This window comes from Lynx canadensis, chromosome D2 (genome assembly GCF_007474595.2).
Source record: "Lynx canadensis isolate LIC74 chromosome D2, mLynCan4.pri.v2, whole genome shotgun sequence".
In the NCBI taxonomy this organism is placed as follows: Eukaryota; Metazoa; Chordata; class Mammalia; order Carnivora; family Felidae; genus Lynx; species Lynx canadensis.
Window position 1 is genome coordinate 15588452 of NC_044313.2, and position 26182 is coordinate 15614633.

The 26182-nt window shown below is 33.5% G+C and overlaps 1 protein-coding gene across 2 annotated transcripts in view; it reads right to left on the reverse strand.

The window, feature by feature from the left end:
• Positions 1-26182, reverse strand: part of ATRNL1 (attractin like 1) — a 789020-nt gene that overhangs the window by 660444 nt on the left and 102394 nt on the right. The window lies entirely within an intron of this gene.

Sequence of the window (26182 nt, forward strand, 5' to 3'; positions counted from 1 at the left end):
AGGACCAAAGTACCACCAATTTTAAATACTAAAGTAAATAGAATGTCGAATATAGTAAATTTACTCTCAATTGTATTCAGTTAAAACTAATAATTCATATGGATCTCATAGTATATTATCTAAGTTCTTAACTATAACATGCATAAAAGTGCACAAAGTCTAAAATTCAATGAATTTTCACAAGATGAACACAACTAAGTAAACACTACTGAGATATATTTTTAAAAGAATATTACCACTATTCTGATTCTTTTGTGGCTCCACACAAATTTTAGGATTGTCTATTATATTTGTATTATTTTCTTTGTACTTTATAAAGTAAAATCATATACCTAGTACTCATTTGTGTGTACATTCCTTTGCTCAAGATTGTTTTTGAGATATATCCATATTGTTGTGTAAAATCACGTGTATTTTTAGAAACATTAAATTAATATAAATGTTCAAGGAAAAATTAACTAAGAGAAAGTACTACAAACATATGCTCACAATTATATTTCACTTTAATGTATCGCTGTATAATAAAGCTGCATGACATATGAGTCAACACCTTGTAAGTTTTCTAAAATAAAAAGCACCAGTACTAAAAAAGAATCAGAATGTAAACCTAGTACATATAGTATAGTAAGTGAGGTATAAATACTATATATATCTCAAAAACCTATAGCAATTAATGGCTAAAGAATATGGAGCTGACTTCCAGAATGGCAACATGAGAAGTTCCACAAACTGTATCGGAAAATAACTATAATTGGCAAAAGTTACAAAAACGACATTTAAGTTCTCAGAAAAATTTAGCAAAAAGCGAAACAAAAATTTTTTTGTGTTTGTTTATTAAGCAATCTGTACACCCAACACGGCGCTTGAACTCACAACCCTGAGATCGAGCTGCATGCTCTTCCATTGGGTGAGCCAGGCACCCTACAGCCAATAAATATTTACTCAATTTCAGTATCTATAAATTTCAGTAAGAACGGCAGCAGTCCATGATATTTGACCCGTTATCTGCTGTCATCCTTCCCTGTGTCTGCACCCTCCCTCTGCAGTTCAACGATAAACAAGGTGAACCCCAGGTGGGAGAGCTCCTTCTCCAGGCCATGGATGGATATCTAACCAGGAACAGCAGTCAGACAATACTGCTCATGGCCCCCGGCTCTGGTGGTAGAAACTCCATTCAAGGAGAAAGCAGGAGAGGTCTGAATGCTCATCCTCTTCCTAGCCCTCATTCGTTAGTGCGAGCTATACATCAGGCCTTGGAGGCTAAGAGGGCCAGCAACTCTTTGCCCCACATCAGTCACAGGGCAGAAGTTACATGAAAGCTGAGAAGAGCAAAGGCCACCATCCCCATCCACTGCCCTGCACATAACACAGTGTTATCACTCCAGAAAGGACAAGCCACTGACCCACCTACAATTCGAAAGTACTGGCACTGAGTCTCACCCTGCCCCACACCAGGGAGAGGGAGACTAAGAAAAAGAGTGCCACAGCTCTCCCAAGGGAACGGGGTTTATTTGTAACAAAAGGGGGGAAACTCCGAGCCTAAAGGGCACTCAAAAAAACAACGGAGGTTTTGGTCGTAAGCAACTGAGACAGCCAGAAGCTCCATGAGAACAATAAGCTCAAACGTAGAACAGACAGAAGTACACCAGAGAGAAGCAGGGAAAAAGACAGCTAAGAAGAGCCCTACGAGGGTCAGAATCCCTAAGACTGGCCTCATAAAGACTGCCCCTGAAAAGGGATGGACATTGGATTCAAACAGACTGTGAAGCAATTAATGCCCCAGAGCATTGTTGAGAATACTACAGCAATCAGTCAACAGTTAGTGGTGACTAGCAGGTGGGTGTAATACACTCAGCTCACCAGAGAGGTCAGAAGGAAAAGTCCAAGAGAACCCTGCTAAAACGACCATCACCCAGGGGTGATCTGGGGCACCCCAGGCTACCTCCTGGGAGGAGCAGCATCAGAGGATCCACTGGAGGAAGAAAAAGACGTCACTGAAACAGTTCAGCAAAGTCACTAAACAAACAACAGTTCCAGAAAAGGAGAAAAATCAGGACCCAGAGTTGCTATATTATGTGAAATGTTCAGCTTTCAGGAGAAATTATAACATGCGATGAAATAAGAAAGAGTAACCTATACACACAGAAAAATCAGGCAACAGAATGCTTTTGAGGCCCCAGAAGTCCGATGAAGCAAAAGGTCTTCAAAGCAGCTATTACAAGTATGTTCAGTCTTAAAGACATCAAGATTTAAAGAAGTAAGGGAAAATATGGCAATTCCTTATCAAATATAAAACAACAAAGATACAGAAATCACCAAAAAGTTAAAAAGTGTAGGGGCGCCTGGGTGGCGCAGTCGGTTAAGCGTCCGACTTCAGCCAGGTCACGATCTCGCGGTCCGTGAGTTCGAGCCCCGCGTCAGGCTCTGGGCTGATGGCTCGGAGCCTGGAGCCTGTTTCCGATTCTGTGTCTCCCTCTCTCTCTGCCCCTCGCCCGTTCATGCTCTGTCTCTCTCTGTCCCAAAAATAAATAAACGTTGAAAAAAAAAATACTTAAAAAAAAAAAAAGTTAAAAAGTGTAATAATTAAAATTTTTTAATTTATGGGAGAGGTAAATAGTAAATTTCAGCAAGCAGAAGAAAAAAAAATCACTGAGGTAGAAAGCAGGAAAAAGAGATTCAGCAATCTGAAGAACAGAGATGAAAATGAAGGGCCTGTAAGAAATGTGGAGTGCCATTAACGGCCACAGCATGCATTTACTGAGAACACTAATGCAGAGGAGAGAGTGGTAAAAATTTTTCAGAAATAATGTCTGACAACTTCCTAAATTTGATGAAAAACACTAACATACACATCCAAAACACTCAATGAAATCCAAGTAGGAAAAAAACACAGAAAGAACCACACTCAGACATAAAACAGTAAAAATGTTGAAGACCACAAAGGAAGAGAAAATCATAAAAGCAGCAAGAGGAAGATGATGCTTTTGCACACAAGAGAAACCCAACAGGACATACAGCCAACCTGGGATTGGAAACGATAACATATGCATCATATGCAGTGTGCTGAATGAAAAAAATGTGAAAAAACAGGACCTACGTAGTATGATGGAATAAGAGTTTTCTGACCTCATCCTCCCACAAAAACAGATTTTTATCAGCTCATGTAGAGACAAGAGCACCTTTGTGGGAGCCCAGAAGTCCAGAGAGAAGTCTCAGGACCACTTAGAGCAAAACTTCCAAGAGTAGGAGGACGAAAGAGAGTAAGAACAGTTTCACATTACCACATCACACCCCCCCCCACCTCAAGGCAAAAACAGCACTCCCAAGAGAAACCCCTTCAACTTACAATTACTCCCACAGGGGCAATGACAGCGTAGTATGTGTCTAGCTGCCACAGCCAAGTGGGATTATGTCCAACAAGACCACTTCTTTCTCACCCCATCCAGAACTATGAGAGGACTGGCAGAGGAAGAAAAAGGGCACTCAAAGTGACTAGGGCACAAAACTCAGCAAAGAGCTAAGGTTTCTACTAATCACCTCATGAACTCTACCAAGAGGCCCATCCATGAACTTCTTATGATACATCACCTGCAAACATACCTCAAATAGCACAGACATGTCCCCAGAGATCCATAATTCCCTCCCCAACGTGGCACACTTGAGCTTCTGCAGATGGCTCATGAGTACACACAGCTGGCTCAACCCTGTTGCACAGGAAGAAGATGCATAACCCTGAACACTTCAAGCACTGCCCAAGGGGAAAAAAATGGGAGGCCCTCAACACTGGGCTTGGTTTTGCAGAATGGAGAAAATATAATATCCAAAATATATAAAAACTCATATAACTCAACAGAAAAAAAAAGAACAATCAAATTAAACAATAGACAAATGATGTTGAATAGACGTTTTTCCAAAGAAGACACACAGACTGCCATCACATAAATGAAAAAGTGCTCAACATCCCTAATCATCATGGAAATGCAAATAAAGCCAAAATGAGATATCACCTCACACCTATTAGAATGGCTATAATCAAAAGATAAGAAATAACAACTGTTGCTGAGGCTGTGGAGTAAAAGGTGGGAAAGTAAATTGGAATAATCAACTGGAAAACTGTATAGAGCTTCCTCAAACAGTTAAAACCAGAACTACCAAGAGCTACCATATAATCCAGAATTCCCACTTCAAGGTGTATGTCCAAAGGAAATGAAATCAGTATCTCAAAGATATAGCTGCATTCTCATGGTCACTGAAGCATTATTCATAGTAGCCAAGATATGGAAATAACCTAAGTGTCCACCAGTAAGTAAATGAAGAAAATGTAGTGTGTGTGTATATATATATATATATACACATATACACACACACACACACACACACACACATACATAATGTTATTCAGCAATGAAAATATATACATATATTCAGCCTTTTAAAAGCAGGAAATCCTGCCATTTACAACAACATGGATGAATCTGGAGAATACTTTTTAATGTTTATTTATTTTTTGAGAGAGATAGAGAATATGAGCAGGAGAGGGAAGAGAGAAAGAAGACAGTGGCTTCAAAGTAGGCTCTGCACAGACAGCAGAGATCCTGATGTGGGGCTTGAATTCTCAAACCACAGGATCATGACCTGAGCTGAAACGGGACACTTAACCAACTGAGCCACCCAGGTGCCCCTGAATCTGGAGAGTATTATGCCAGGTGAAATAAAGACAAATACTGCATGATCTCACCTATATGTGGAATCTAAAAAGAAGTCAAGCTCAAAAAAGCAGAGAGTAGACAGGTGGTTTACAAGAGCTGGGGGACCCGGGGAGGGGGAGGGTGGGGAGGGTCAAGATATAGGTCAAAGCATTCAATATTTCAGTTATGCAAGATAAATAAGCTCCGAAGATCTAATATACAGCATGGTTACTATAGTTAATAAGACTATATTGTATGCTTGAAATTTGCTAAGACAGTGCATTGTAAGCATTCTTACCATACACACAAAAAACAGGAACTATGTAAGATGATGGTATGTTAATTAGCTTGACTATGATAATCATTTCACGTGTATATATATCTAAACATCACATATACACAATACATGATTTTTATCTGCCAATTATACCTCAAGAAATCTGGAAAACAATGTCAACCAAGAATCTTATGTTTATAAAATTACCTCTCAAAAATGAACAGAATGAAGACATTACAAGATGAACAAAAATTAACACATTTTTGGGGAGAAAATCCTCCTTACAATATACTAAAGGAAGTTGTTCAGTTTTGGATCAGGTATATCAATCCAGAGTGCTAGAAAGGAAAAACAATCATTATAAAACAACACATATACAAGTGCATTGCTGGACCTAAAACATATAGAAATGTAATATATTTGACAATAACAGCAAAGTGACAGAGGGAAGCAAAACTCTGTTGAAGAAAATGATGCCAAATAGTAATATAAATCAACAAGAACAAATGAAAAAGAAACACAAAAAAGTATTTAATAGCAAGTTTACATAAGAAATATATACTTGCTCTTCCTTATACTCTATCTGCTTGAGATACAAAAGTATATAAAATTAGTACAATAACAATATATTGTTGAGTTTGTAACATATATAGATTATATATATATACATATACACATATATATAGTTATCATACCACAAAAAAAAGACAAATAAGAGAATAGAGTTCTAGAAGAGAAACATTTTTATATTTCCCTGCAGTTGAGTTAGTAGAAGTCTGAAGTATATTCTGATAAGATATATATGATAAGCCCTAAACCAACACTAAACAAGTAACTAAAATAATTATTTTAAAAACCATTAAAGAATTAAAATGTTACACTAGAAAATATTTAATAGGAAGAGCAATAAAAAAGAGTAACAAAAAGCATTATTATCTACAATAACAAATGAGATATTTAAGAAAGAGTAAAATGGCAGATAATTCAAATATATCAAAAATAACATTAAATTGAAGCTATTAAAATATACAAATAAAAGGCAGAGATTGTGAGACAGGATTAAAAAAAAAAACAGGTACCAACTATATGCTCTCCAAGAGACATACTTTAGGTTGAAAGGTGCAAATATATTGAAAGAAAAAGGATAGAAAAATATTCTATGCAGATAATAAACATAAGAAAGCTGTAGTAGCTACAACATCAAACAAAACAGACATTAAAACAAAAACGTTCCTAGACTTCAATAGCAATATTTCATAGTGATAAAAGGACCATTCCATCACAAAGTTCTAGCAATTATGAACACATATGACTTTACAACAGAACACCCCCAAAATGGGGCAAAATGGACATAATAGAAGAAACAGGTAAGTCAATAACAGTAGCAACCTTCAATACTAACTTTCAAAAATGAACTGAACTATATGATAAACAAGGAAATACATCTGCCTAGTACGAACCTTACAGACATATGAGGAACACCACAGCCAACACCACCAATATACACAGTTTTTGCAAGTACACATGTAACATTCTCTAAGACAGACTATATACTAGGTCATAAAATAAACCTCAATAAATTTAAAAAGATTAATATACAAGGTATGCCCTCTGACTACAATGGAATGAAATTAAAAATAAGTAATAGAAAGTTATTTGAGACACAATGACCAAATTATGGAAGTAGCACAAGTGTCCATTAACTGAAGAACGAATAAAGAAGATGTGGGGTGTAGTTGTGTGCATGCGTGCGTGCATGTGTGTGTGTGTGCATATGATGGACTATTATTCAGCCATAGAAAAGAATGAAATCTTGCCATTTGCAATGACATGGATGGAGCTTGAAAGTATAATGCTAAGTGAAATAAGTCAGTCAGAGAAAGGAAAATACCATATGATTTCACTCATATGTGGAATTTAAGAAACAAAACAAGCAGGGCACCTGGGTGGCTCAGTCAGTTGAGCCTCCGACTTCAGCTGACATGACCTCACGGTTCGTGAGTGCGTCTGACTCTGTGCTGATAGCTCAGAGCCTGAAGCCCGCTTCGGAGTCTGTGTCTCCCTCTCTCTCTGCCCCTCCCCTGTTGGCTCTCTCTCTCTCTCTCTCTCTCTCTCTCTCTCTCTCAAAAATAAACACTTAAAACATTAAAAAAAAACAAGCAAAGGAAAAAAAGAGAAACAAACCAAGAAAGACTCATTCTTTTTAATGTTTATTTGTCCATTTTGAAAGAGAGAATGTGAAAGCAGGGAAGAGGCAGAGAGAGAGGAGAGAGACAATGCCAACCAGGCTCCGTGCTGCTAACTGCAGCCCCAACGTGGGCTCAACCTCACAGACTAGGAGATCATGACCCAAGCCCAAACCAAGAGTTGGACACCTAACCAACTGAGCCACCAAGGTGCCCCAAGAAACAGACTATTAACTATAGAGAACAAACTGAGAACATACAGAGAATAAACAAACCAGAGGGGAGATGGATGGGGGGATGAGTGAAATAGGTGATGGGGATGAAGGGGTGCACTTGTGATGAGCAGCGGGTGATGTATGTAAGTTTTGAATCACTGTATTGTACACCTGAAACTAAAATTACACTGTATGTTAACTATAATGGAATTAAAATAATTAAAACAAAAAGAAAGTTATTTGAGAAAAAATCATAAATATGTGGAAATGAAACACCCCAAAATAATAAGTAGGTCAAAGAAAAAATCATAAGCATATTAGAAAATACTTTGAGATGAATGAAAATGAAGACAAGACAAACATAGAAGACACCAAAAGCAATACTTTAGAGGGAAATCTATATTTGTAGACACATGTACTTAAAGAAAAAATGAGAATTCAATAGTTAAACTTATACCCTAAGAGACTGGGTAAAAGGGCAAACCAAAAGCCCATAGCAAAAAAGAATTAAAAAAACAAATAGAGATTGGAACAGGAAAGAATATAATGTAGACTGGAAACACAATAGAGAGAATCAATGAAGCGAAAAGTTTTTTCTTTTAAAAGATCAAAAAATTGACAAACTCTTAGGTATACTAAACAAGAATAAAAAGAGAAAAACTCAAATTATTAAAATCAAGATATTAAGAAGGCACATATCATTCTGACAGAAATAAGTCAGCCTATAATCCAATACTAAACAACTACATACAAACAACAATATGAAATAAACAAAGTCCTAGGAAGATACAAACCACCCAAACTGATATAAGAATCAGAAAATCTGAATAGACCTGTAACAAATAAAGAGACCAAGGAAATTTGAAAAAAAAAAAGGTGGGGGAAGGCCTGATGGCTTCACTGGTGAATTCTAGCAAGTATTTAAAGAATAATGTGAATTGTTCATAAATTTTTCAAAAATATAAAATAGGATGGTACACTACTCATCTCACTCTATGAGAAAGTAGGAATCTTATACCTAAACCAACAATATCACAAGAAAACTACAGACTAATATTCTTTTAGAAAAGAGACACAAAAATCCTAAATAAAATACTAGCAAATCAAAACCAGTAACATATAAAAAGAATTATACACCATGACCCAATGGAGATTATCCCAAGAGTGCATAATTGGCTTGACATCTGAAAATCAATGTAACACACAATAGTAGTAGAATACAGAAAAAAAAAACTAAATGATAATCTCAAAAGATACAGGAGAAGTTATTTACAAAATCTAACAGCCATGCATGATAACAGCAGTCAACAAAACAGGGATAGAAGGGAAATTCCTCAACCTGATAAAGACCAAATGATATTCCACCCCAAAAGATATATCCATGTTTTAATCCTTAGAACGTATGAATGTTACCTTATTTGGAGAAAGTGTCTTTGCAAATGTATTAAATAAAGCATCTTGAGCAGAGGAGATCATTCCAGATTATGCAGCTAACCTTAATCCAATGACGTGTCCTTATAAAAGACACACAAAAAAAGAGGGGGAGGTAATACAACTTGGAGGCAGACAATGGAACAATTCCTCCACAACTCCAGAAATACTGACAGCTACCAAAAACTGAAAGAGGAAAGGAATTTCCCTAGCACCTCTTGAGGGCGCATGCCTCTGTTCACACTTTGATTTTAGACTTCTGGCCTCCAGATCCGTGAAAGAATACGTGTGTGTGTGTGTGTGTGTGTGTGTGTGTGTGTGTGTGTGTATGCGTGCACGTGTCTGTATGTGTGTGTGTTAATTTGTTATAGCAACCATAGAAATCTAATATAAATGATATCTATTTAAAAAAAAAAAGTAAGAGCAGCTGACATGATACTTAATGGTTAAAGGCTAAATGTTTTCCCCCTAAGATCAGGAACAAGACAAAGACGTCTGTTCTTGCCAATTCTATTCAACATTCTACTGCACGTTATAGAAAGGGAAATAGGCAATAAAGTGAAATAAAAGGTATCCAAACTAGAAAGGAAGAAATAAAGCTCTTGCTAGTTGCAGATGACATGATCTTGTATACAGAAGTTTTAATGAATCCACAAAAAATTATTAGAAATAATAAATGAGTTTAACAAATTTTTAGGGTAAAGGAAAAATATACAAAACTCAATTGAATTTCTGCACACTAGGAATGCAAAATTGTAAAATAAAAATAATCAAAACTCAATTTACCATGGTATCAAAAAGAATAAAATATTTAGGAATAAATTTAACAAAGTATAACACCTATACTGTAAAAACTAAAAACCAAAAACCTCTTTGATCTTGCCTGCAGCAACTTCTTACTCAACACGTCTGTGGAGGCAAGAGAAACAAAAGCAAAAATGAACTACTGGGACCTCATCCAAATAAAAAGCTTCTGCACAGCAAAGGAATCAATCAGCAAAACTAAAAGGCAACCGACAGAATGGGAGAAGATATTTGCAAACGACATATCAGATAAAGGGTCAGTATCCAAAATCTATAAAGAACTTATCAAACTCAACACCCAAAAAACAAATAATCCAGTGAAGAAATGGGCAAAAGACATGAATAGACACTTCTCCAAGGAAGACATCCAGATGGCCAACCAACACATGAAAAAATGCTCAACATGACTCATCATCAGGGAAATACAAATTAAAACCACAATGAGATACAACCTTACACCTGTCAGAATGGCTAACATTAACAACTCAGGCAACAACAGATGTTGGCGAGGATGCAGAGAAAGAGGATCTCTTTTGCGTTGTTGGTGGCAATGCAAGCTGGTGCAGCCACTCTGGAAAACAGTATGGAGGTTCCTCAAAAAACTAAAAATAGAACCACCCGACAACCCACCAATTGCACTACTAGGCATTTATCTACGGGATACAGGTGTGCTGTTTCGAAGGGACACATGCACCCCCATGTTTATAGCAGCACTATCCACAATAGCCAAAGTATGGAAAGAGCCCAAATGTCCATCGATGGATGAATGGATAAAGAAGAGGTGGTATATATATACAATGGAGTATATATACTCCAACAACAGAGTATTACTTGACAATCAAAAAGAATGAAACCTTGCCATCTGCAACTATGTGGATAGAACTGGAGGGTATTATGCTAAGTGAAATTAGTCAGAGAAAGACAAAAATCATGTGACTTCACTCATGTAAGACTTTAAGAGACAAAACAGATGAACATAAGGTAAGGGGAGCAAAAATAATATAAAAACAGGGAGGGGGACAAAACAGAAGAGACTCATAAATATGAAGAACAAACTGAGGGTTACTAGAGGAGTTGTGGGAGGGGGGATGGGCTAAATGGGTAAGGGGCATTAAGGAATCCCCTGAAATCAATGTTTCAGTATATGCTAACTAATTTGGATGTAAATTTTAAAAAATTAAAAAATTAAATTAAAAAATAAATAAATAAAAATTTAAAAATGGTGAGGAAGGAAATTAAAGATGGCCTAAATAAATGGAAGGATAGCCTGTTTTCATGAATTGGAAAAAAAAATATTGTTAATATAGCCATACTTTCCAAATTGGTCTACAAATTCATCTCACTCCCTATAAAAATCCCAGCTGGAGTTTTCGTTTTGTCTTGTTTAAAATTGACAGACTGATCTTAAAATTCATATGGAAATTCAAGGAAACATAATAGCCAATTGAAAGAAAAGGAAATTCAAATAAAGGAAAGAATACTCCTTCAAATAGTGCTGGGACAAGTGGACATCTACAAGGAGAAAAAAAAAAGCTCCTCTCTCACAATATAGACAATAATTAACTCAGAATGGATAAAAGGCCTAAATGTAAGAACTCAAATATAAAACTGTTAGAAGAAAACACAGAAGTAATTATTCCTGGAGTTGGGTTAGACAACAGATTCTTAGACATGACACCAAAAGTGTAAGTGACAAAATACACAATAAACTGGATGTCATGAAAATTAAAAAATTTTTGAGTTTCAAAGGACACTGTAAACTAAGTGAAAAATAACACACATAATGGGAGAAATATTTTCAATTCACATATTTAATAAAGGACTTACATGTAGAAAATATAAAGACTTCCTAACACAAAGTAAGTAATGGGAAAGGATCCTAATAGTCATTTCTCCAAGAGAGAAATGTAAATAGCCAATGAGCACATGAAAAGATGCTCAATATGAATAGCTATTATAGCAACACAAATCAAAACTATGAGATACTACTACCCACAAGAGTAGCAGTAATCAAAATGCTTGACAATAACAAGTGTTGACAAGGATGAGGAGAAACTGGAATCCTCATACACTTCTGATGGGAATGTAAAACGGTGCACCCACTTTGGAAAACAGTCTGGCAGTTCCTCAAAAGTTTAAACATAGAGTAACTATAGAGCTCACAAATCCACTCCTAAATATATCCCCAAGAGAAATGAAAAACCTCTCCACAAAAACTTGTACACAAAGGTTCACAGAAGTATTATTAACAATAGCTAAAAAGCAGAAACAACCCAAATTTCCAACAGCTGATATATATACATAAATACAATGTGGTATATCCATACAATGGAAAATATTTTGACAGAGAAAAGGAATTAAATACTGATTCATGTTACCTTATGAATAAACCTTGAGATCATGCATTTTCTTATGCTCAAAGAAGTCCATTATAAAAAAAAAAAAACTCACACACACATTTTGTGTCATCTCATTTATAGGCCCAGAAGACAAATTTATAGAAACAGAAAGAAGAATAGTGCTTACCTAAAGCTGTGATTTTGAGAGGAAATGAGGAGTCACTGATAATACATATAGGGTTTCCTTTTGCAGGTATAAAATGGTTCTAAAATTGTGACGATTGGTCAACTCAGTGAATACACTAAAAGCCACTGAATTGTATACTTTATTTTTTTATGTTTATTTATTTAATTTGAGAGAGGGAGAGAGAGAGAGAGAGCATGAGCAGGGTGAGGACCAGAGAGGAGAGAGAGAATCCCAAGCAGGCTCTGCACTGTCAGTGCAGAGCCCAATATGGGGCTCAATCCCATGAAATCATGACCTAAGCCAAAATCATAAGTCAGACACTCAACTGACTGAGCCACCCAGGTGCCCCCAAACCATTGAACTGTTTACTTTAAATGGGTGGATTTTATGGTATATGAATTACATCTCACTAAGGCTATATTAAAAGAAAATATTGGGGTTTTGTAATAAGTTACCAAAGATGGCTTCACCTAGAAATTTTGACTCCCATTCTCTCCTAAGCCTTTCTGGTTACAAAAGACATCTATAGATTTAAAATTATACCACTGTCAAATATAGAGGACTTTAAAGTTGAATGTTTTAAACAAATAGAGCATATTTTCCTTTTAAAAACTAGTGGTCTATCATTGCTTTTTACAAAATAAATACTATATAGTAAATAATAAAGGAAATACATGGATCAAGGAAAAAATATTCAGCTACCAGAGAGAAACTTAAGCTGAAAATAGTTTTAATGTAATGATTAAGCAGATAGGATTTATCCACATATGCAAGGATGATTAAATATTTGAAGGTCAAGTGATGTAATCTATCCCATCAGTAGGATAAAGAATAATAATCCTTTGTTCATATCAACAGATACAGAAAAATAATTTGACGAAATCCAACATCAATTCATGATAAAAACTCTCAGCAAACTAAGAATAGAGGGGAACTTCCTCATCTTGATAGCGAACAACTACAAAAAAAATCATTCTTAATGGTGAGAAACTAGATTCTTTCCTTCTAAGAAAAGTAACAAGACAAAACCTCCCCTATTCAGCACTGCACTGAAAGTTCTAGCCAATGCAATAAGATAAGAAAAGAAAATTAAAGATATACAGAATGGAAACAAATAAGACAGTCTGCTCACTGGTGATGTAATTATCTATGTAGAAAATCCCAAAGAATCAACAAGAAAATTCCTGGTATAGCAAGGTTGAGGATACAAAGTTAACAAATCAAAATCCATTACTTTCTTATATACCAGCAATGAACAATGAATACTTGATATTAAAGACACACATTATTCATATTAGCACCAACAAAATAAAATAGGTATAAATCTAGCAAGATATATATAAGAGCTATATGAGAAAAATTACAAAATTCCAATGAACGAAATCAGAGTTATCTTTTGATCTAGGTTTCTCATTGTCAGAAGGGATCTACAAATATGAAAGAGAGGAAAGCAAGAATAATGTGATGTTGTATAGCATCATTATGCAGTTTAGACAGACAGATGCATAGAGATACAGATGTACACATATTTCTATAAATAGATACAAATATGCACATTTGCATATTTCCTGGCTCTATCTTCTGAGATGATCTGTAAATACATCAAAAAGCAATAAACAAGCCAGTGCCCTAATGTTGGTTTCTAAACAATATTCTTCACTAAAAAATGTGGATTCCTTGAGGAAATTACTTATTCCAGCAAGGAATTAACAAGATTTGCATGGAATTTTTTTGCATGTGTGCCAGAAAGTGGATGAGTGCACAAAGAACAATGGGGACATGTCTAAATGGGGACAGTAGCCACACTAAAAGAAGCTCATACGGCCCAAATCTGGGACAGTTTGAGCAACAAAATAGAGAAGAAGAGCAATAGATTATAAAACATTGGATAAAATAAATATTGGTCAATTCATACAATTCTTTAGGTGAAGAAAAAATCAGGGGGAATTTAGAAGGAATAATAAAACAAGATATCACCATTCAGTAACCATGATAGTAATAACTTTCACACATGAATGTTCAGTGGATGCTAAAATTATTAGGTAAAAGTTTTTAATAAAAAACAGAATACTTACATAATCTAAAAGTATCTCTCCACAGGTGTTTATTAATTTACAAAGGAAAAACTGTGTCTTTACAGTTGAGAAAACTGGAACCATTTTAACCACTTTAACCAATATATAAAATTACCCTCTACAGGAATGTTCATAGCAGCCTCATTCATGATATCCTAAAGTGAAAACAACCCAAATGTACATCAACTCATGAGTGGATAAACAATATGTGCTATATTCATGCAATGAAATATTATTCAGCTATACAAAAAGAGTGCAGTATTCAAACATATCACAGCATGGAGGAACTCTGAAAACATTATGCAAAGTAAAATAAACCAGACACAAAAAGCCACATATTGTATATTACCTTTATATGAATATCACAAATAGGCAAATCTAGAGACAGAAAGTAGATCAATGGTTTCTAAGAGATGAAAAGAGAGTGTTTAGGGAGGTATGTGATTTCTTCTGAGGTGACAGAAATACTCTGGTATTAGTAATGATGGTTGCAAAACATGAATACACCAAAAACCCTTAATTGTACATTTTTAAAATGGTTAAAATGGAAAATTTTATGGTATACAAATTATATCTCAATAAAAATTATTTTTCAAAAAAAACCTTAGAATGACACATTTTGGTGCCTGAAACTAATCCTAAGGAATCCTCCCAAATTGGGTACATTCTTCAAAATAAAGACTGAAATTGTCCCAGATTTAAAAAGACTACAAAGGCATTACAAACTAAACTCTGTGTTGGATATTGGATATGATCCTAAGTCAGGAAAGGATACCCAAACCTGGCAAAAAAGAACATCAAAATCTAAAAAGGACAGTATAAGAAGGGAAAACCACAGACAATTGCACATATGAACATAAATGCAAAATTTATTAAGAAAGCAAATTCAGCAATAACAAAGTGCTATCTTTTAATAAAAGATAATAGGTCAATTAGAAATGTTAAATAAAATCTACAAGTTAGATTAGTAAATTCCATTAATTTTATTTCCTTGTTTTTCAAGGAATGTCCTTGTTTTTCAGTAAATACACATAAAAATATTTAGGTTTAAAGATGCATCATGTCAGCAACTCACTCTTAGTGAAGAAAAAATAATAAATGATAGATAAATAGATGGATAGGTAGATAGTTGTAGACAGTGGTTAAAAATAATTAAAAGAAACATAATTACAGATGCTACTGATATTAGAGAGTCTAAGAGAACATAATGAACACCATTATAACAAATTAACTGAAGACACTGATTTCTTGGATTAATTCCTGAAAATATACCTCATCGAAACATATTCAAGAATAAAAACTTATTCAAGAATAAAAATACCATCTAAATAGGTTTATAATCATTACATATACTGAATTTTGTAGTTAAAATTATACACACAAAATTGTTTTTGAACACTTGACTTATAGATTATTACCATAAAATATTAAGGAAAAAATAGTTCCAGCCTTATAAATACTGTTTCAAAGTATTAAAAGGAACACTACTCAAATCATTTTACGAGCCCCACATAACCTTACCACAAAGAGCTGACAAGAATATTCAAGAAAACCACATGCAAATCTCACATATTAACATCAATAAAAAAATACTTATCAACATATTAGCAAACCAAAAAACAAGTAACACATTTTGACTAAATGAGACTTAACCCAAATTTGGGGTTAATTTTAGGTTAATAATAACATAATTAAAATAACTTCCCACAGTAAATTATTTAGCAGAAAAATCAGATAATCATCCCAAAAAATACCTTTGATAAATATCCATCCATTCATGACAAAATAAACCCTTAGCAAACCAGAAAAAAAGGGATCTTTCTTAAAAACGTCTACAAAACCCACAGTGAACATCATTCTTACTGAGAAACACCGAAAGTATTTCATCAAAGCTCAGAACTAATATTGGATGCTTGTTAATTTCTATTCAACACTGAACTAGAGGTTGCTGCTGAAATGATAAGGTAAGAAAAATAAAAAGCTGTAAGACCCAGAAAGGAAGAAACAAAACTACCATTATTTGTATATGATCTGGTCATTATAAAAAACTAAAAAAATCTATATACGTTATTAAAATACAGCAAGTTGTTAGACATAAAAGTAATATAAAAAAACTGCATCTCCATATATCAGCCCAAAAAGAAATGAAGAGATAATGTCCTGGTTGAATAGCGCCCCCTCAAAATTCATGTCCACATTGAACCTCGGAATGAGAACTTATTTGAAAATAGGGTCTTTGTAGATGTAATTATCTAAGTAAAATGAGGTCTCACAAGATTAGAGGGGGCCCTAAATCCAATGATTGATGTCCTTATAAGAAGGCCATGTGAAAACACATACACACACACACACAGGAAGAAGGTAATGTGAAGACAGAGGCAGAAATTAGACTGATGAGAGAAGTTACCACTAAAGAACACTTAAGATCTCCCATAGTTACCAGATTCTGGAAAAGGCAAGAAAGGATTCTTCCTCAGAATCTTTGGAGGAAGTGTGGCCCAGCTGGCACCTTGATTTCAGACTTCTAGCCTATAGAATTGTGAGAGGATAAATTTCTGTTGTTGTTAGCCATCAAATTTGTAGTAATTTGTTATGCCAGCCTTAGAAAACTAACAGAGATATCATCTAAAAAAAGTATAAAAAATATCAAACACCTAACAATAATTCTATAAAAAAGTTATTACTATTACAGACCATTAAAGGAATGGACTTTTCATTTCTGGGACAACTGAATATCCATATTTTTTAAAAATGGATCGCTACCCAGTTGGATTAAAACTAAATATGAGAGGCAAAACTACAAAATGTTGGTAGGAAATACAGAAAAACTGAAGTAGGAAAGCATTTGTGCACGACACAAAATACAACCCATAAAAGATTAATCATTTCCATATTAAAATTAAAAGTTCTATTCATCAAACAACATCATAAAAAGAGCAGAATGAAAATCCACCATCTGGGAGAGAACAGGTTTGCAAAGTATACAGCTAACAAAGGATTGATAGCAAGAAGAAGGATACACAAAACAACTAAAATGAAAAAAATGGGCAGAAGAGTATATGGACAATAAACATGAAAAGATGTTCCACCTTATTAGTAATTAGGGAAATGCAAATTAAAACTAAGTGGGGACATCATGCCATACCCATCATATTGACCAAGTTTATTTTAAAAATCAAACAACACCGGGGCGCCTGAGTGGCTCAGTCGGTTGACCGTCCGACTTCAGCTCAGGTCATGATATCACGGTTCGTGGGTTCGAGCCCCGCGTCGGGCTCTGTGCTGACGGCCTGAAGCCTGCTTGGGATTCTGTGTCTCCCTCTCTCTCTGCCCCACCCCCACTCGTGCTCTCTGTCTCTGTCTCTCAAAAATAAATAAATGTTAAAAATAAATTTTAGAAAAAAAAATCAAACAACACCAAATTTTGGAGAGACTGTAGAGGACTAGATATTTCCTTTCACAACTAGTGGGAATATAAATTAGTAAAATGATGTTGGAGTATAGTTGGGTAAAATCGAATATGATACTGCCTATGACCAAGCATTTATAATACTAAGGAATTAGCTCAGAGAAACCTATATATGAAACAAGAAAAGACTAAATAAGAACATATATAACTGTTCATAATACCAAAACTTGGTATATTCCAAATGCCATCCACAGAACAGAAAATATAAAAAGGATCTACATATATCTAGCACTGTGTTTCTAATCTCCCTCTACACCAAACCTACTTCTCCTCCAAAATTCATCATCTCCATTAATGACAACTCCATGCTTGCAGGTTGAGGCCAAAAGTCTAATTCATCTTTCACTTGTTCTCTCTTCCACTCTATTTCCAATCCCTTTGTCTATCCAATCTCTCTTGGCTCTACCTTGAAAATATATTCAGAATCCAACCAGCCCTCAAAACTAGCCTCCTTCATCCCAGATGCTATCACCTATTTCTTAGATTATTCTTAAATTATTCAGTGTTCCCAATTACCACTTGAAGGTCATCATCACTTCACCCAACCCATTCTAAAATTACCCAGTCCACCTATTCCAAATGATAAGCATATACCCATTTCAGGGTTTTTAAACTAGCTTTCAACTTGTTCCTCAGATTCTGGCATGGTTCCCTCCCTAACCTCTTTCAGGTCTGTACTCACATACGGTCTTTGTGATGTCTTCTCTTACTACCCTATTTAAATTCAGCAACCTAAAACTCCTTATCCTCTTTCATCATGCTTTCTGTTTCCTCCATAGCACTTATTACCATTTAAATACATTTTATTTCCATTTTTATTATCTACTTCCCCCAATTAAAATACATATCCAACATATTTGATTTTTTAAAAGGTGTCTGAGGAAAGCATACAATGCTTAACAATAGATGCAAAATTCAAAAACAGACAAACCAAATGAATGGTTTGCTTGCCAACACATATTTTTAAAAAAACACAGTGGAAAGCAAGGAAACAATTAACACAATATTATGAATAATGGTTATTGCTTTCAGGGATAATGAAAGGAATGCTATCATGGTGACACACATGAGGTCTTCTGGGAGTACTGCAATGTCGTCTTAGCTCAGGTAGACAAGATGTTTACTTCATCATTGTTCTAAAACTATCAGTGAATGCTTTCCAATAGTCTTTTGTCCATATGCAGTCTTTCCCAGTTTTTCAAAGAGCACTAGGAAAAAGATAAGTACTACACATCCCAAAATTACCTTAAAAAGTAGAGCTATAGAGATAAGTATTTCTTCAAATTATCCATATGAGATTTTAACCATATTTTCCAAAATTCCAGATCCCATAACATATCATGATGTTTATAAAAACAATAATCTTTTTTGCCTACATATTTTGTTCATTTCAATAAATCTGCTCTATTACTTCTTTACACATCTGTGTATTTCCATCACTTCCCACATATTCACGAACCATAAAATTTTAAAATATCTGTCTTCCATCTTAAAATTATTCCCAACACAGTATTTGATACAGAGTCAACAATTTTTGTTGAAAAGATTTCAGACACTCATCATGCAGAGAAATAAGCCAGGATGAAGACCATGAATATCATGTTTGTCGGTATTTACTAACATGTGTTAACTAACAACGTATTTATAAAATTGTCCTGCATCACTTTCCAAAACTTCTGATGGCTAAAATTTTAGACAAATCACAAAAACTCAATAATTTAATAAAATAGCTTTGAATACTTCAATGTAAAAATAACTCCCATTATATCAAATTTAAGAAGCTAAAAGAACTCATTTTATGTAACCAGATGTAGCATCATTATAAAAACACATTTTAAGAAAATGTAATTTCAAAGATTTTTTAAAGTACAGAATTAATATAGTACCACAGAAGCATTATCATTAGACTCACTACTTAACTTTATAATTTTTCCAGAAGTATAACTGAAATCTGTTTTCTTTCACTTGAAAAAAAAAAATTACTTAGTGGATTGTTACAACTATAAATTGTAAATGATAATGTTTAATATGTTCCTATGTGTTAAAACTTATTGTGCCTTTTCACAGGTTAAAAGAGCACAGCGGTAGAGGAAAGCACCTAAATAAAAGTCAAGAATAGCTGAGGCTTCCGCTATCACAAAAAAACCTCCTACTGTAAGCTCTACAAACATGTAAGTGCAAAGAATGTTATGAGATCTCTTATTTAACAAGGCTAAGAAATCAAGACCACAAGGGCTCTGGTACCCAAAATCATGACAGCAAAGTTGAAATCTCTTAAATGATAATACCAATTAATAAAACACCCTAACACTATAAAAGGAGTCTTTTTTGAGAAATGGGAATTCCTATAAATACAGGAGGCTTGTTCTCTTATCCTTTAAATGTAAAAAAAAAAAAAAAAAAAAAAAAAGATTCAACTAGTCCTGAAGTAGGTGGGTAGCAGCAATGGCCTTGGGTGTCTCTGAACTTTTATGTCTCAATCCTTTTCTAACAATGGCAAAATAATGTATTTTGGTAACTATACATTAAAACTCACCCTTCTTTCATTATTACAAATTATCATAAACCATTAGATTATAATAGTAAACCTGTGAGGTCAAATCACAGATTTCTATTTTTTAAATAAACTTTTATTAAGCACAAAATATATATATCATACATATTATATTACACAAATTGTAAGGATATAGTTCAATGACTTATCACAAAGTGAACACATACGTGTAACCACTTTAGAAGCTTCCCTGTTGCTCATCCCAATCACTACTCCATTCTGCTTAGCCTAGACAAGACAATCCCTATCATAACTTCTAAAACCATAGATTAGTATTTCCTGGTGCTAAACTTCACTTAAATGGAAACATATCATATTCTTTTGATTCTGACTTCTTTTGGTCAACATTATTTTGGTGAGATACAACTGCATGGATGCACAGAGATGATTCTTTCATTTTCATTATTGCATAGCATTTCATTTTAAGAATATATCTTCTCCATTGGAAATGATGACAGATAGTTCACTTGTTTCCGATTATTGATTATTACAAATAATGCTGTCATGAGTATCCTATATGACTATAGTGCAAACACATATGCATTTGTCGGATATATAACTAGAATAACTATTTCAACAGATTCATACATTCTATACATGAGTGTGAGTGTACTGAAATTTAGCATAAACTGTCAAAAGTTAGTGCCCCTACCAGTTTCAACACACTTGATATTAGCAGTTTTGTAAATTTCAGCCACTTAAGCGGATATGTGGTGGTACTTCAATGTTGTCTTGAATTGTTCTAGTGACTAATAAGGTTGAGCAAAATATGTATTTTGGCCATTTGAATATCCATTTTCGTGAAGTACCCATTCAAGACTCTTACACATTTTCTATTATCTGACATTTTATTGATTCTTAGTACTCATCTACTTCTCTGACTTCTCTCTCAAGGAGCCAGTCCTTTTTGTTTGGCTTTATGTGTTGCAAATACCTCCCCCAATGAAACCTGCCTTTTCACCTTATTTTTAGATATTTTTAGATGTATATAGTTCAGTTTATCATTTCTCATTTACTAACAGCATTTAATTGTATCTTAAAAGTCTTTTTTGTCAATGATATAAAGATATTTGCCCATGTCATCTTCTATAATCCTTATCATTTCACCTTCCATATTTAGATCTACCACTGATGTCAAACTGATTTTTGTGTCTGGTATAAAGTAGGGCCTGTTACTCATTTTTTCAATTGTATGTCTTATTGGCCCACAATAATTTATCATAAAAACATCTCTGTAGTTCAACTTTCTTATAAATTAAATGTCCATAAACGTGTAGGTCTGCCTGCGGAATTCCTACTTGCCACATCGGTCTACTTCTTTATCTTTGCAACAACATTTAAATACTATAGCTTCAAAATCAAGAGATTTGGTAGAGAAGTCTTCTAGCTCTGTCCTTCTTAGTTTGTTTCAGCTGTGGTTGGTTGTTTACATTTTCAGATAAATTTTAGAATATGCAAGTCTATTTCTAAATATATATATGTATATATGGCTGCAATTTTGTTTGGGATTACATTAAATTTACATATCAATTTGAGAAAACAGACATATCTACAATATTCGATTTTTCAATCAATTATAATATATCCTTTATTTATTTAAGTCTTATTTATTTCTCACAATAAGGTTTTATAATTTTTGTGTAAAGTTCCTGAATACATTTCATTGCATTTATTCTGTAGGTGTTAACGCTCTTATGGCAACATAAATTGTACTGCTTTTAAGTTACTGTTTTCAAATAACCAACTTTGTTAATTTTTTTAGCTACACAGATCATCTTCATCACATGTTTCTTTTCTATTTCATTAATTTATATTCTTATCTCGTATTCTCTTCCTTTTTCCTATCTTTATTTACTTTATCCTTTTGGGATTAATCTGTCCTTTTTCAATTTCTCAAGATTATGTTTACAACACTGATTTTCAGGCTTTTAAAAAATATTTTCTAATAAATGCATTTAAAGTTATAAATGTCCCTCTTGGTGACACCATACACATTTTGATCTGTCATCATTCAGTACAAAATATTTTCTAATTTTTAGTATAGTTTCTTTAACCAATTAGTTTTAATAAATTTATTAGGGATTTCTTAGTAACTTTTGTGTTCATTTCAATTACTTTGTAGGGTCTGAATTTTTTAAAATTTGTTGAGACTTACATTAAAATCCGCCATATGGTATATTTTGGAAAATGTTCCATATGTACTTGAAAAACACTGTATATTCTGCAGTCATAAGATAATATGCTCTCAAGTATCAAAGAACACAAATTTATTCATTCAGCTGTTGAAATCATATATATCTTTACTGTTTTTTGTGTTTTTGTTTTTTGTCTCCTTATGCTGAGTTACCAAGGTAAAGGCATTAAAAATATCTCAGTATGACTTGTCCCTTTTATTCTGTCAAATTTTGCTTTATTTAACACAGTATTATAAAGTACATACAAATCACTGTTATATCTTCCAGGTAAATGCCTGATTTAAATTCTTATCTGTCTGACATTAATAAAGCTACACCAACTTTCTTTTGTTTACCAATTGTGTGGGTTTTTTTTCCATTCTTTTACTTGCAATTTTTCTAAATATTTGTAGACTTTGTATCTTTTCTATGCAGCGTGGGCTAGGTTTTGTTTTATACCAAGTCCAAAAATCCTTACCTTCTGGTTGAAATATTTAGTCTCTCACATTTAGCATAATTTGCAATATTTATTTCCTTACACTTAGTGTAATTACTGACTTGCATTTAGTATAATATATAGAGTTAAATACATCATCCTCTTACTTCCTTTATATGTGTCTCAACTGTACTTTGTTTTTTTCCATTCTTTTTTTGTCTTCTTCCAAATCCAGTAATTAGTATTCTCATTTTCCCTTCTATTAGTTTGTTAAATATGAAGTTTTACTTTTATTTTTGTTACCTAATGATTACAATATAAATCTTTAGTTATTGTCTACTATAAATTAGTTCTTTTATCCATTCCCACTTATTACAAAAACCTCAATACTTTGAACACCACTTACCCTTCTCCCTCACTTATGTTTTGTTATTATCATGCATTTAAGTTTTTATATCCATTTAAGCCTCTATTTTGATTATAGTTTAATTTAATGAATAACCACTTCAATTTACTCTTAATTTCTCTATTCCTTCTAGTATCTGGGATCATTTTGCTTCTACTTCAATATCATTTCCTTTATTTAGTATTTCCTTTATTGCAGGAAAATACTGTCAAATTCTTTTGATTCTTGTTTTTCTGAAAATATCCTTATTTTGCTTTCATTTTTCAAGGAAATTTTACTGGGTGCAAAATTTTAGGCTGATGATTATCTTCTTTCAGCAATTTGAAGACACTGTGTCTTCTAGATTTCATTTTTTGAGTTAAGAAATCAGTTGTCAGTCTTAATATTGTTCCTTTAAAGAGAATATGAGTTTTTTTCCCCTTAGACTGCTTTTAAATTTTTCTCTTTATGTTTGGATTTTCATCAGTTTTACCGTGATATTTCTAAATATAAATTTCTTTGTAGCTATTCCCCTTAGTACTCATAGAATTTTTTCTATTTGTGGCTTGATGTTCTTTATCACTTTTGAAAATTCTCAGTCATTAAGACTTTAAATAGTGCTATACATTATTTTCTCTTTTTCTTCCTCTTGACTCCAATTACATACATGTTAGATCATTTCTACAGGTCCCTTAAATTTCCTTCCTTATTTTATTTTTCATTCTTCTCTTTCTTTATTTCAGCATGGGTATTTCTTTCCAACCTATCTTCCATTTCATTAATTCCCTCCTCAGCTGTATCTAAGCTGTTGTCAAACCCATCTAAGGAATTCTTCATTCATTTAATATATTATTCATTTCTATAAACCCCATGTGATTCTTTAGTAAAAGTTTCTACTTGTCTCCTAATGTTTTCTACCTTTTATTTTAAAGTTTCTGTCTGAAAACAGCATTATCCTCTAGCTATGATACTAATGGCTGTTTCATATCTTGTCTTTTTCTAAACCTTATCATTTTTTTTTATTTTGTCAGACATTGCATGTTGTTTTAAGAAATAATTTGAGGCTCTATACAATATTATCTTCCTCAAGAGAGGATTTACTTTTGTTCTGTCAGCTACTTAGTCTCTAGACAGGTCACCATAATCTAATGATTTAAAGTGGACTTATCCACTCTAGTAGGTTTAGAATTTCAGGGACTAAACCAAGTCTTTAAGTATGTAGTAGAGCCCATCTTCCTTAGCACATTTGGAAATCCAATTTTGGTCCTCCATATTAATTGGCAAAAGCTCTGCTCAATTTCTTAGACAGCTTTCTAAAGAGACAATAGATGCACAAAATCCCAATCTTACCTCCCTTGACATAGATGTTGACCCACAAATTCTCACTGTCTTGATAATTCTCAGATGCCTAAAAAGATGTAATTCCTAATTTTTCTCAGTGGAAATAATATCCCAAAATAATCCATTTCACCAATGAAAAAGAACTCCAAACACACATTTACCATCACTTCAACAAAGCAGCCTATCTACTAAACCATATCCACTAAAAAATGACACCAGTTCTGGGTGATAAAAACTTAAAATCAATCTGTACAATGCACATATTTGCTCTCACATATATATACTAAAGTATGTATCAGGCTTATTCATCAATGATATAATTTAAAAAATGTTTTAGATATATAATTGACAAATAAACCTGATATATACTTTAATCAATATATGAGGGCAAATTTAACATTAATCTAACAAGTATCAAAACTTTAAGAAAGCTAAAAACATTAAGAATAACAGAAAAAATATTTTAGCGCTCACCAATATTTTTTAAAAACAAAGAATAAAAGTAAAACATTAAAGTATTGTGTGTATCTATAATATATTTATAATAAGGTGTTGAAAATAATTTACAAATTATTTTAGTGAATCCTCTTAAAGGTACTCAATGTTATTTGTGCATATACTAATATTGCCATGATTGATAATTACATTCTTCCATGTAGAAGTTCATTTTGGAAATTTTCAGGAAGGGAAACATGTAAAAATCTGAGCAAACTCCATTTGAGTGGTGAGCAACAAGTAACACTCATTTGACTTCATTCAAAGAATACCCATGGCTCACTTTTCTATTTACATCTATTAATATGCTTTGCTGAACACTGCTATAGCCATTATTATTACTGTAAATTATCATGCCTCTTTCTGCAGAAGCAGTTATCTTTTCCTGTTTGGTATGATACAGTAGCTGGAACATATGCAAAAATATGTTAAGCAGATTGATAATGCCTTAATCACTAAATCACAATTCCTCTTGCTATCAGAGCAAAAATACAAAGAGGAAAAGTTGGAAATGTTAAAATAGAAAGTAAAATGCAATGTATAGCTTATATAAAAGAAAAAAGTGATTTATTGGTTTTATTATTCATAAAAATATAAAGAATAACAATGTATTGATTAGACAAAAAATAATAAAAATTAATAAAATAATCCAAAGGAAGTCTTACCTTTTTTTTTTTTAATTCCACCTTTCTTTTTCAAAAGAATAAAATTAGAATGTATGTTTGAAAGTGAAGGGGGTAGAAAACAAGTCAAAATTTGGTGAAAAATTATATTTCATTCAAATACATATGTATTTTCACGATGAAAGTTTAAATGAATGTGTAGTGTCTAAAAACAAGAGTCATTTCCCAGGTTTTACAAAGGTAAATATTTGAAAACAACAAAAGTCCTTTTTTTTTTTTCATGTTTGTTTATCACTGAGAGAGAAACAGAGCCTGGGGGAGGGGCAGAGAGCGAGGGAGACACAGAACCCAAAGTAGGCTGCAGGCTCCCAGCTGTCAGCACAGATGCGGGGCTTGGACTCAGGAACCATGAGATCATGACCCGAGCCAAAGTCGGATGCTCAACCCGAGCCACCCTGGTGCCCCAAAAATTCTATTTTAAAACTCATACAGATAGAAAAAAT